Here is a 12,134-nt window from a genome sequence, read left to right as displayed (position 1 = left end):
GAGAATACCCTAATAGAAAAATATGTAAACAAATGAATTGATTATTTATAAAAGAAAAATGCAAATAGCCAATAATTTTATTTAAAAAATTCCATAAAACTAGTAAGCAAATAAATGTGTATTAAAACAATCAAGAGGAACCATTTTTACCAAATAACTTGCAAAGAAAAAAATAACCAGCATTGGTAAGAATTCATAAAAAAGTAGTGCTTCTTTAGATGCAGAATATAACTGGGTATGTTTCTGAATTTGGCAATATGTATCAAAAGCCTTAAAAGTAAGTTTTCCATTTGGCCCAGGAAGTATCATAAGGAAATAATTAAACATGTCCAAAAATATGTATTTAAGAATGTTCAACTAAGTGTTATTTATGATAGCAAAAAAGTCCGAGTCAGAATGACATCCAACATTGAGTAACAGGTTAGGTAAATTGTCAGCAACCTGGGCTAGTTGTTCAGAGCAGAGACACGGCAACTGCTTGGGGTCAAATTCTGACTCTCCACTTAGTTAGCTGTGTGGCTTCTCTGTGCTTCAGTTTCCTCATTTGTAAAATGAGGATAATTTTATAGCATCTGCCTCATTAAATTATCATGAGAAATAAGTTACTCTGTGTAAAATGCCTGGTACATTCTAAAATGTTAATTGTTATTATTCTTTCTGTGGTTACAACATGGCCATTAAATATGTTGTAAAAGAACATCTAAAAACATAGGGAAATGGGCCAAGCACAGTGGCTCACAGTTGTAATCCCAGCACTCTGGGAGGCCAAGGTGGGAGGATTGCTTGAGCCCAGGAGTTCAAGGCCAGCCTGGGGAACATAGCAAGACCCGGTCTCTACAAAAAAAAAAAAAAAATTTAATTAGCCAGGCATAGTAGTGCATGCCTATAGTCCCAGCTACTCTGGAGGCTGTGGTTTACAATCTGTGTGCACTTGGACACAGGAGGATCACTTTAGCCCAGGAGTCTGAGGCTGCAGTGAGCTATGACTGTGCCATTGCACTCCAGCCTGGGTGACAGAGCAAGACCCATCCCAAAGAAGAAAAAAATGGGGAAATGGACACAATATAGTAAGTGAAATAAAAAAACATATTACTAAAGCGTATCTATAATAGCAATCATAATTTTGTAAATACATAATATATATAGGCAAAGAAAAAATACTATCAACAGACCAAATGTTAACAGTTTATTTCTGAGTGATAGAGTTTGGGATAATTTTTATTTCTTCTTAATCCTTTTCAGTATTTTATAAATTTCTACCCTAATAATATTTTGCTTTTAATCAGAAATTTTAAAAAATAGAAATCTATTTTTAAACGATCATGACTTTGTTGTAGGCCTGGTTCATGTTCCCACATCTGACAGTGGTAGAGTGAGGTGGGACATTCTTCCTGCTCGTTTCTTAAATTCTTTCATTTCATTCCACGTGTTAGTTGATATCCCTGCCTCTTCTTTTCCCTGGCCCAAGGCTGCGCTGCACTCTGGTTCTGGCCGAGCAGATGAAGCTGGAGGGACTCTGGGTCTTGCGACAGTCCCAGGCGAGGAAGTGGAGCCAGGGACAGGCGTCTCCAGGGTGGATCTGGGACGAGTGGGGCCAGCTGCTGGGCCTCTAACTGCTACACAGTGGAAGGTCTTGGAGCCTCCTGTAACTAACGGGACTTCTGCTGGAGCAGGGCCTGGTGTTAGAGTCTGGTTTCAAATGTTATAAAATGCTCAGTTTCCGGTTGCCATGGTGACTAGGAACAATTACTATGCAAGTAGCATTCATTCCCCCTTCTAGATTTGGCAATCTGGGCAAGGTCTTTAAGCGACCCAGTATCCTGCACTTGCCTAGAATTGCTAAATGAGGGCTTTACTCACACCTCCCAGGGGGAGAGAGGCCTGAGGAGTAATTGATTAATGGAAGCCCCAGCTCTAAGGTGTGTGAATAAAACAGGTTTTTCCTTTCCTCTTTGGCTGAAAGCAAGAGAGAATTTAGGCGTGTCTGGGCCTCTGAGTCACTGATGGGCCAGTTTCAGTCTTGCCTGCAGCTTTCTCAGTGTTTTTGCTCTTGTTTCTGGAGGCTGGCATGTGGTGGGTGCTCCACAAATGCTGTTGACTGGATGCACAGATAAATGAATGATTAGGAGGATGAGCAAGTGAATAGCAAGATGGATGGATGATTGGCTGGAGAACGAGGAGCTCGAGGTGGACTTGCTCGAAGCCCCTAATCTTGCCTGTCCTTTACACTTCCCAGAAGGAAGGGCTGCACCCCCTCACCTCTGCCCTCCGTCACCCTCTCTCCTGCTCTCAGCGCTGATGCTGAGGCAGCGCACACTGAGCTCACCTGGAGAAACCTAAAGCTGGCTGCCTGGTGCAAATAAGGCAGGGTGTTTTATAGCTGTGAGCCAAAACGGTGTTTTCCATGTAAAGTCTCTTGGGAATAGGATAACCAGAAAAATTTCCAAGCCAAATCCCAAATCGATGTAAACAAGCTGGGGTTCAGTAGAAATCCAGGTAGACAAATGGTGTTTAGGACTAGCAAAACCAGCTTCTTGACACCTTTGGGTCTGTCGAGAGTTTATTCACAAGCCACAACACAAAACATTGGAAACTGGGCTTTAGGCTGCTGATCCACTCTCGGGGAAACGGAGCACAAGGGAGAAACCACAGATAGGGGCAGGGTGGCGCCACGAGGGTGCTGACCAGGGCTCTGTCCCACCCTCCCTGCGAGGGCTGCGACCACAGGCAGGCAGAGTGTAGGTGAGCGCAGGTGGGCAGCCAAGCGCATCTTCACACTTTCGCTGGAATCTGTCCCATTCATCTCATCAGTCTTTGAACATTTCTACTCCAATGGTTCCCTCTTCCTCTGAATACAACAGGCCCCAGGCTCTCTTATCTTTAGCAAACAAACAAACAACCCCTAAATTGCTCTTACCTTAAACCAGCGGCACTCATTTTAACTTTTACTACCAAAATTGTCAAAAAAAGAGATACCTAAACTCAATGTTCCTCCACTTCCTCATAACTCCTTTCTTCATCCATGAGAATATTACTTTTTCTGATGCTTCTTAACTGAGATTGCTGCCAGCATTCACGGCGATCTCTAAGTTACCAGACCAATCATCTCCAGTTAGGTCTTATCCATCTCAAGTTTCTGTTAGTACTTGACACGGATGACCACTGCTATCACTTGAAATTGTTTCCTTTGTGACCTCAGGGGCATCTCAGTATCTTCATTTCCTGCCCCTGGGACCATTCTTTCTCCATTTCCTTTTCTGACTAGCTTCTCTCTCCCCTGCTTGCAGAACGGCAGAATTACTGAGTGGGACAGTATAGCTCAGTGGTCACGAGGCTGCACTTTGCGGTGCTCGGGCCGGTGTCTGGCACATGGTGAGCATTCGAGAGATGTCGGCCTGTGAGAAAAGTGTCTACCTGCTCCGTGCCCTGCCCCCTCCGTGCGCTCATCCACCCCAAGGCTTTGTCACTGCCCACTGTGTCACCACTGCACTCTGCAAACACCCCTGCAGCCCTGGAATCTGTTCATGCAGGAGGGGACTGTTTCCCCTGCAATCTGACAACTCTGCAGGGAGGAACCCTGTCCAACCCTGCCTTTCTCACTTGTGCAGCCCTGTGAGTAGTGCAGTGTGGGGGACCAGGGAGTCTCATGTTTTTGTTTGCTTGTTTGTAGAAGAAATGAAGGAACTCAGTGGGGGTAACCTGAATGTCTGGGTCCAGGACCCCTTGCTTTCAAAGCTGCAGATTAATGTTTCTAACTGCATGCCGGACATTTTCACCTAAGTGTCTCAGTTTAACTAAAACCAAACTCATGGTTTGGAACTGTCATTCTCCCAGAAAGACTCAGAATGGCAGCATGGTCACTGCCTTCTCTCCATCAGCCCTGACACACAGACACCCGATCCCGGGGAGACCTCTCTCCCCATTCCTTCAAATAATCTGCGTTTCCTATTCCTGGAACTCCAGCCTAGTGAAGGCTCTCATGTCTCAACCAAGACATTGGCTCCTGCTGTTCTCCTCGCCTCCCTCCTCACCCCACTCTGACCCATCAAAGCGAATTGCAGCTAAATCAACCCTAAAGCACAGTCTTGCTTCTGCCAGATCTGTGTCCCTAATTAGCTACCAAACACAGTTCAGGTAGCAACAGAGTCAAGGCAGGCCCCCAGCCTCCCTTCACACCTTCCTGCTCCATCCCTCTGGACAGGAAGACCGATACTTCCTTTCTGCAAAGACACAGCAGGCATTCCCACCTTTGAGCCTTTCAGCTTGGATTATTCTCCCTCTGGCTTTTACCCTAACAAGCTCCTCCCTGTCATTCAGGTAAGCAACACCTGCTCCAGGCTGCCTTCCTGTATCTGATAGCAGTGACCCTTCTCTACTCCTATCTCCTAAAACATTTAGTTTGTACCTCGGAATATAAATGAAGTGGATGTATCAGTTTGTGTCTGGTTCTCCCTTGAGGGAAGGGACCGTACCCACAGCGCCTTGCATATCAAAACTTTGCATCTAGAGATCTGTGATTTCCACAGCTACCATTACCAGCTCACTTCTACCCTAGATATGTCTGTGATAGCTGGCCCCTACAGAAACAAGATTCTATTAGAGTTAGACTCTGAGAGAACAGTGTGCACAGCTTAAGGAATGAGTCAAATAAACGCAGCCATTCCTTTAACATGGGAGTCATCGAGGGCCAATGCAAAGAAAGGTAGGAGCATTTAATGGGAACAGTGGACCAGGTGAAGCCTCTTCAGAGAGCTTTCCCGGGGATCCAGGTTTTACGTTTATGGCACATCTCAGATTCATCATTCAATCCTTGGGCGCCAGCAGGATCAAACTTGGTAACATAGTAAGAAGTTCCTCTTCCCTTTCTTATCAATACCCTTGTTTCTCTTCCCTTTTATCCAGTCCCAGACTATCCCATATCCCATTTTTGCAGAGTCTAGTCCAGAACTCAATTATTTCCCAGGAACCAAGGGCAGAAAACAAGAGAAGCTGTCGGTATTTTGCCAGCAGGAGGTGCTGTTCCTGATACGCTAAAATCCGGCCCCACCCAGATGTAATGCCAGTCTTAGCTTCCAGGGAGCACTTGGGGCATTCGGTAGGAGGCCCCGGCCAATTCAGAATAGCTGCGGGGTATCTCCAGGAGAGATGAAGACTTGCATTAGCCTGTATTTAGTGGAGTTTTATAGATAGTGATTAAACACTTGTTAGAAAGCAATTATTAAATAATTAAACACCTGGGATTGACCCCTTGAAGTGTGCGGTCTGCAGACAGCAGTATGGTAGGATCTGAGAGCCTGCCAGAAATGCAGAGTCTCAGGCCCCACCCCAGGCCTACCGGATCAGAATCTGCGTTTCACATGACCTTCTGCAGCAAAGTTTAAGCAGCAACCGCCATAAACATTCTCTATTGGTCTCTTAAACACATATTCCAAGAGCCTATGTTATGAAAGCTGTTAGCAACCTACCACTCTACAGGGCATTGCCTTCTCCTCGGAGGGCACACAGTGGGAGGTATGGCTGAAATGAAAGGTGTCACTCCTGCACTGTCCCCTTCCTCACAGTCCTCATCCAGCCGCTTCTCTTCCCGGCTCAAATCCAGGGGCTGCTGGAGGAGGCAGTGGGGAGGGGAGGGGCGGAGCAGAGGGGCTGCATGGAGAGGCAGTGCGGGTTCTCCCCACAGCGCTTCCCACGCTCTGTGGGACGCCCCTGCCGCTCCCGCGTGGCAGGGCAGGAGCGGCCAGAGCAAGCTGCCTGGCGGCAAGAGCTCTGGGAGTTCTCTGAAGGGCCCGGCCAGCTGGCTTAAGAAAATGGCTTCCCCAAAGCTGGAAACGATTTAAATGTCCACCAACGCAGGAACAGATAAACAGATTGTGGTGCAGCCCTGTGATGGAATAGCACTCAGCATTAAAAACGAATGCGTCACTGATACACGCAGTAACAGGGACAAAGCACAAAATAATTTTTCTGAGTGAAAGCAGACAGACCAAAAAGAAAAAAACAAAAAAGAGCACATACTGTGTGATTGCATTCGCATGAAACTCTAGAAAATACAGACTAATCTATGGTGACAGACAACGGATTGGTAGTTCTTGGGAATGGGGACAGACAAGGGCAGGAGGGAGGGACGACCAAGGGGGCACAAGGAGACTTTGGGAGTGATGGATGTGTTGTCCATCTTGGTTCTGGTGGTGATGGATTCCTGGGTGCATGTGAATGTCAAAATTTATCAAATTGTACACTTCAAAATGCTCAGCTTATTTTGTGTCAATTATACCTCAATAAAGCTGTTTAAGAGAGAGAGAGAGAGAGAGAGAGAAAGAGAGAAAGGCTGCTGGTCAGAATAGCGAAGAGCCAGGAACAAATGATAAAAGAATGACGGCGAGAAGCCCGGACGCCAGGAGCCAGGGCGAGGCAGCAGCCAGAAGGCAGGTGAACATCCTGGCACCCGCGGGCCTCCATGCTGTGGAGAGGTGGCCCTGGGCACGGCAGACTGGAAAGGAACCCACCTGGGAGAGCCATCCAGGCCCAAAGGATTCTTTCGAGAACCAGTGGCAGGCAGGCTCCTATACTTCCTGTGATGGAGAGAAGCCACATTCCAAAGTGACTCTGAAATGGACCTCACTCATCAGAGAAACAGGATTGGGGCCTTTCCAACCCCAGCTATGTCTGGCTCTCCCTTTTCTAAGCCAAAGTCAGAGGGCTTTTTCGTTGAACAATGAAGCGTTGCTCACAAGCACACTCAGCACTTTTGGGTGGGTAGGGATGGAGGGTAACCCGGGTCTGGGACCTTCTCAAGCTTGTCAGGTGTTGACCACAGGGTAGGCAGGGCTGCCTGTAGCCACTTGCACCCTGGAATTTCTCCTGGGTATGAAATGGCTTATGGTGGCTCAGCCCCAGGTGCTGCCACTTCCTAGGTGACCGCTGAGTGTATGACTTTGTTTCTGAAGGGCAGCCCTGGGAGAGCCCCTTCCCATTCTGTCTGACCAGCCACGCAGCTGACTTTACTACTCTCACCTCCGCTAACTAAGCAGCAATGGCAGTGCCCTCCAGGGACAGAGGTCTGTGGGAACTTGCATTTATCTTCAGTGGCTCTGAGGTGACACCACCCTACCCATGGATAGGGGAGAGAAGAGCAGTGACAAACCCTGTCAGCAAAGACTGAACAGAGATGTGGCATCACAGGAATTTACACGGCCTGCTTGAAGACAAACTCCAGCCCTGGCTGAGTATTTTTAAGACTAAGATATACGACCAGGCGCGATGGCTCACGCCTGTAATCCTAGCACTCTGGGAGGCCGAGGTGGGAGGATCGCTGGAGGTCAGGAGTTTGAGACCAGCCTGAGCAAGAGCAAGATCCCCGTCTCTACTGAAAATAGAGAAAGTTAGCCGGGTGTGGTGGCATGGCACCTGTAGTCCCAGCTCCCAGGGAGGCTGAGGTAGGAGGATCACTTGAGCCAGGAGTTTGAGGTTGCTGTGAGCTAGGCTGACGCCACAACACTCTAGCACAAGCAACAGAGCGAGACTCTGTCTTAGAAAAAAATAAAATAAGATTAAGATATAATTTACACATGGTAAAATTCACCCTAAGTGAACAGGTCAGTGAGTTTTGATGAATGTGTAAAGCAGTATAACCATTGCCAGAATCAAGATCTAGCTCTGTTCCATCACTCCCCGGATTTTCTTATACCCCTTTCTGGTCAACTCCCTCTCTCCACCCCCCGTCCCTGGCAACTCTTCACCTGCTTTCTGTCCCTGAAGGTTTGCCTTTGCACAAATGTCATATAAATGTAAACAAACAGTATGTGGACTTTTGAGTCTGTTTTCTTTCATTTAGCATGTTTTCAGGGTTTATCCACGTCATAACATATATCAGTCATTCGTTCCTTTTCATTGCTAAGTAATGTTTCATTGTACAGATAGATGTACTACGCTTTGTTCATCCTTCCAAGTTGAAGGATATTTGGGGTTGTTCCCAGCTTTGGGCAATTTTAAATAAAGCCACCACTCACATTCATATAAAAGTTGTTATGTGAACATAGGTTTTTATTTTAGTTAGGAGTGGCATCATTAGGTCATATGATAAGTGCATGTTTAACTGTGTAAGAAACTACCAAAGTGTTTTACGAAGCAGTTGCACCATTTTACACTCCCATTAGCAGTAGAATAGAGTTCCAGTTGCTTCACATCCTGGTCAGCACTTGGTATTTATTGTTAGTTTGGTTTGTTTTTTTTTAAAGCCCTTCTAATGGGTGTGTGGTGGTATCTCCTAGTGGTTTTAATTTGCATTTGGCTAATGGAAAATGATGTTGAGCATCTTTTCATGTGCTTGTTTGCCAGGCATTAAGCATTAAAGCATTAAGCCAGAGCCTTTATTGGGCATTCCGTGGGAATGGCAAGGCAGGGCAGGGTGAACAGTTTAGTATGGGCTAGTTTGAATAATTTTGGTTTTCACTCCAAGCCAAGGTGCTGTTTCCGAGTTTCTTATACCAGGTCCTAGGACAGTTAAGCAGTGGAATATTTCCTCTCGAGGTGTACGGGCCAGATGGAGGTAGGGCTCTGGATGCTTAGTTTGTTTATATAGGCATGTTCCCCACATGCTACCTCTAAGAAGTGGCTGGCCCCTGGAGAGGCAGTCACTCCCTAGCCGGAAAGGTTAAGATGTCAAACCATCATCACATACAGAAAATGTAAAAAATGTTTACAATACACCACGGAAAATCTGCTACACAGCTCCAGACCGGGACCCAAGCACGGATTTAATTGGCAATAGAGAGGAAAACTAGGGTGGAAAGTGGAAAATCACCAGAAGATCCCCTCAGAGAGGAAGCGAGTCTGGGATAGATAGTTCAGCAGTAGAGCCAAGATGTAATAGGCAGAAATTTCCTCACCAAGCACCCAGTGGAAACCTAGCAATGTGGAGCCTCACTCTGGCCATCAGGGGCCCAGCTACAAATGATGGCTCGCTCCCCAGCCTGCAGGATGTCATCCTTCTCTGCACACCCGCTCCGGCAAGACAGTGTAATGCTGACAGTGATGGATGAGGCTCAAGAGAAGTACTGAGAATGCCAGAGGCTGACTCTCCCCGTAGAGAACACAGGATGGTTTCATCACTGTTGCTCTCCCTGAGAGCTCTTTAGAGAACAATTGTGGGTTTAAGCACCCAGCCTCCAGGCCAGACCCAGCAGGCGTGGAGAAGGGCTGCCTCCTTTGTTTTTCTGGGGATGATTGTCTGGGTGAAGCACTTAGGGGCTGGGATCTGGGCCAGAAATTGCTTTCACTCTCATGGTCCTATTCTGAAGATTTATAAGTGTTTGTTTGCAGGCTTAGAGATGTTCTAGTTTCAAATATTTCTCTTTGCTCAGTGAATGATTTCCCACCACTTTCCATAAACTCTCATGAAAGAAGACATGTTCCTTCCCTTTCTGGCTCCAGTGGCATTAGAGGTCACAGGAGGTTTTATTCTTGGGGACACAGGAATAGCCACCCACTCCCTTTAACTGGGTGCGTGGTTGGGCCCAGGGCACTGGGTATGACAGAGTGAGTTTACCCCAACCCAGAGCATCCACCGATGGCTCTGGTTTTACCAGAGAAAGATCTCTGCTGGGAGAGGCCTGGAGCTGAGTTTTATTCCTGAAGGGCCCTGGCTTGACACTGCAGGCTCTTCCCTCAAACCTGCATAGCTCTGAGCCTTCTCTGTACAGGGTCTCAAGCAGTTACATGGGTAGAAAATTTACTGCTCTATTGAGGGCTTCAAACTCCAGCTATTAATTTTTCAATGTTGGTTGGGCACTGCTGTAACATATAAGTTGTGTTCATTGATTTCTTTAAGTATTTATTATGGTATATATATATGCTGTTGTTATAAATCACTTAGATTTATGCATTGGTGTATTCCATTCTTACGCATACCCTACAGAGCCCAAGAACTCTAAAGAAATAGATAATTATTATATACCTCCAGTTCTTCAATGTCCTTGAACTGTATTCTTACCTTGCGCACAAAGCGTGCGAACCCCAGGGGAGGTTCAATAGCCAGTTTGTTTTCTCCTTGAACTGGACGTAGGTGGGAGGCTGTTTTTTTCTTTCTGCTCCCGAAGAAATCTTCTCTTCTTCAGTAGAGAAGAACAACTGAGCTACATTAGAAGAATAAACACTAGATTAGAAGAATAAACACTAAGAACATGTGAAGAACTTAGTGTGAAGAGAGAAGGGGGAAAATTTGTGAGCAGGTGAAGAAAGTTTTCTTACACAAAATAATACATACCATTTAAAAAAATCACAAAATTTAGAAAAGCAAATTGAAGAAAATAAAATAGTTACCCATAGTCCCACCACTCCGAGTCAATCCAATCATCACTACATTTTGATATATGCTCTTCCAGAGTATGTTGCAACGTGTGTATGTTTGTATGCATAGGTGTCTACCTATCATTTTTTTTGCCAGAAAATATACTGTGCATGTTTGTAATTTGCTTTTTAAAATTCAAATAAATCCTAACAATTTTTCCTGTTAATATGTATTTCAGCATATGGAAGTGCCACAATTTATTAATACTCAACTAATTCCCTCCCAGTTAAGTCTTTGCATCAAACTAATCAGACAACTAACAAGGCCTAAATGATTCTGGCACCAAAGTTTAGAACAGAGCTTTACGAATTAGAAAGAAATTTTTTTTTTTTTTAGACAGAGTCTCACTCTGTTTCCCTGGCTAGAGTGCCATGGCGTCAGCCTAGCTCACAGCAACCTCACACTCCTGGGCTCAAGTGATCCTCCTGCCTCAGCCTTCCAAGTAGCTGGGACTACAGGCATGCGCCACCATGCCCGGCTAATTTTTTCTATATATTTTTAGTTGTCCAGCTAATTTATTTCTATTTTTATTAGTAGAGACGGGGTCTCGCTCTTGCTCAGGCTGGCTTCGAACTCCTGAGCTCAAACCATCCACCCGCCTCGGCCTCCCAGAGTGCTAGGATTACAGGCATGAGCCACCGTGCCCGGCAGAAAGAAATTATTAATAAGTGCAACGCCACAGGCTGGGGTTGGGGGTGATAACTCGCCACAGAGAATGGGGCAAGAAATATTGACTAGTGTGCCCAGGGCCTAACAAAAATTAGAGTGAGTATAATGCAAATCGGGTAATGGATTTAAAATAATTGAATCTATGATGACAAAGAAAAACACATATAGTTCTGAAGCTGGATATTCTAATTCTTTTCTCAGGCAAGTTGCGTAATCTTTTTGATCCCCAGTTTCTTAATCTGTAAAATGGGAATAACTGTTTCTATATCAGAGTGACTGCCAACATAAAATAAGGTATTATAACAGACTGTGACAGAATAGTGCTCCGTATTTCTTACTCTAACATAGAACAGATGCTCAGTATTTCTTAGTTTCCCTGCTCCACATCTACTCCTTTGTATTGTCCTGTGAGCAGACTCTTGTGCTACTTTGCTCCGGTGACACAGGGTCAGTTGTTCGTGGGGTGGTCAGAAGTTAGTGAGTTTCATGGAGATGATTTTTCAAGTTTATCATAAAACGTCACTGGGTCTAAAACCTTAAAGAAATTTTCCCTGTTGATAATCTAGTTGGCTGGAAGGTGTGGTCTAACACAGCTGTTCTCAGAGTGAGGTCCCCAGACAGTACAGCAGCATTACCTGAGAACTTGTTAGAACTGCACATCTCAGGCCACACCCAAGACCTGCTGAATCAAACACTCTGAGGGTGGATCCAGCACTCTGCATTGCAACAAGCTCTCCAGGTGTTTCTGATATGGGCTAAAGGTGGAGAATGACTAGTGTGGCAAGAATCCTGGAAACCAGCCATCACTAGGTTTGGGATGTGCCCTAGCTCACCATTCACTACAGGGCCCTGGGCAGGTCACATCCCTTCTCCAAACCTTCATTTTCTCATCTGGAAAATGGGAAGATAATATCTTCCCTGTGACTTCCAATGAGTCATTTCATAGACCAAATGAGTTCAGAAAGGCAAAAGATATTCAAATAACATATTATATAAATGGAAGGTGTACTTATTATTCCCCGTCCTGAGGCAGGACAATGTATAAAGCATCCATCTTCGGTAAAAAATGGTTCTATTTTTGTGGATTGTTAAAAGAAGAGTCTGTGATCTCCATGGA

Source organism: Lemur catta, chromosome 5, assembly GCF_020740605.2.
Source record: "Lemur catta isolate mLemCat1 chromosome 5, mLemCat1.pri, whole genome shotgun sequence".
In the NCBI taxonomy this organism is placed as follows: Eukaryota; Metazoa; Chordata; class Mammalia; order Primates; family Lemuridae; genus Lemur; species Lemur catta.
Note: the sequence above shows the minus strand (reverse complement) of the source record.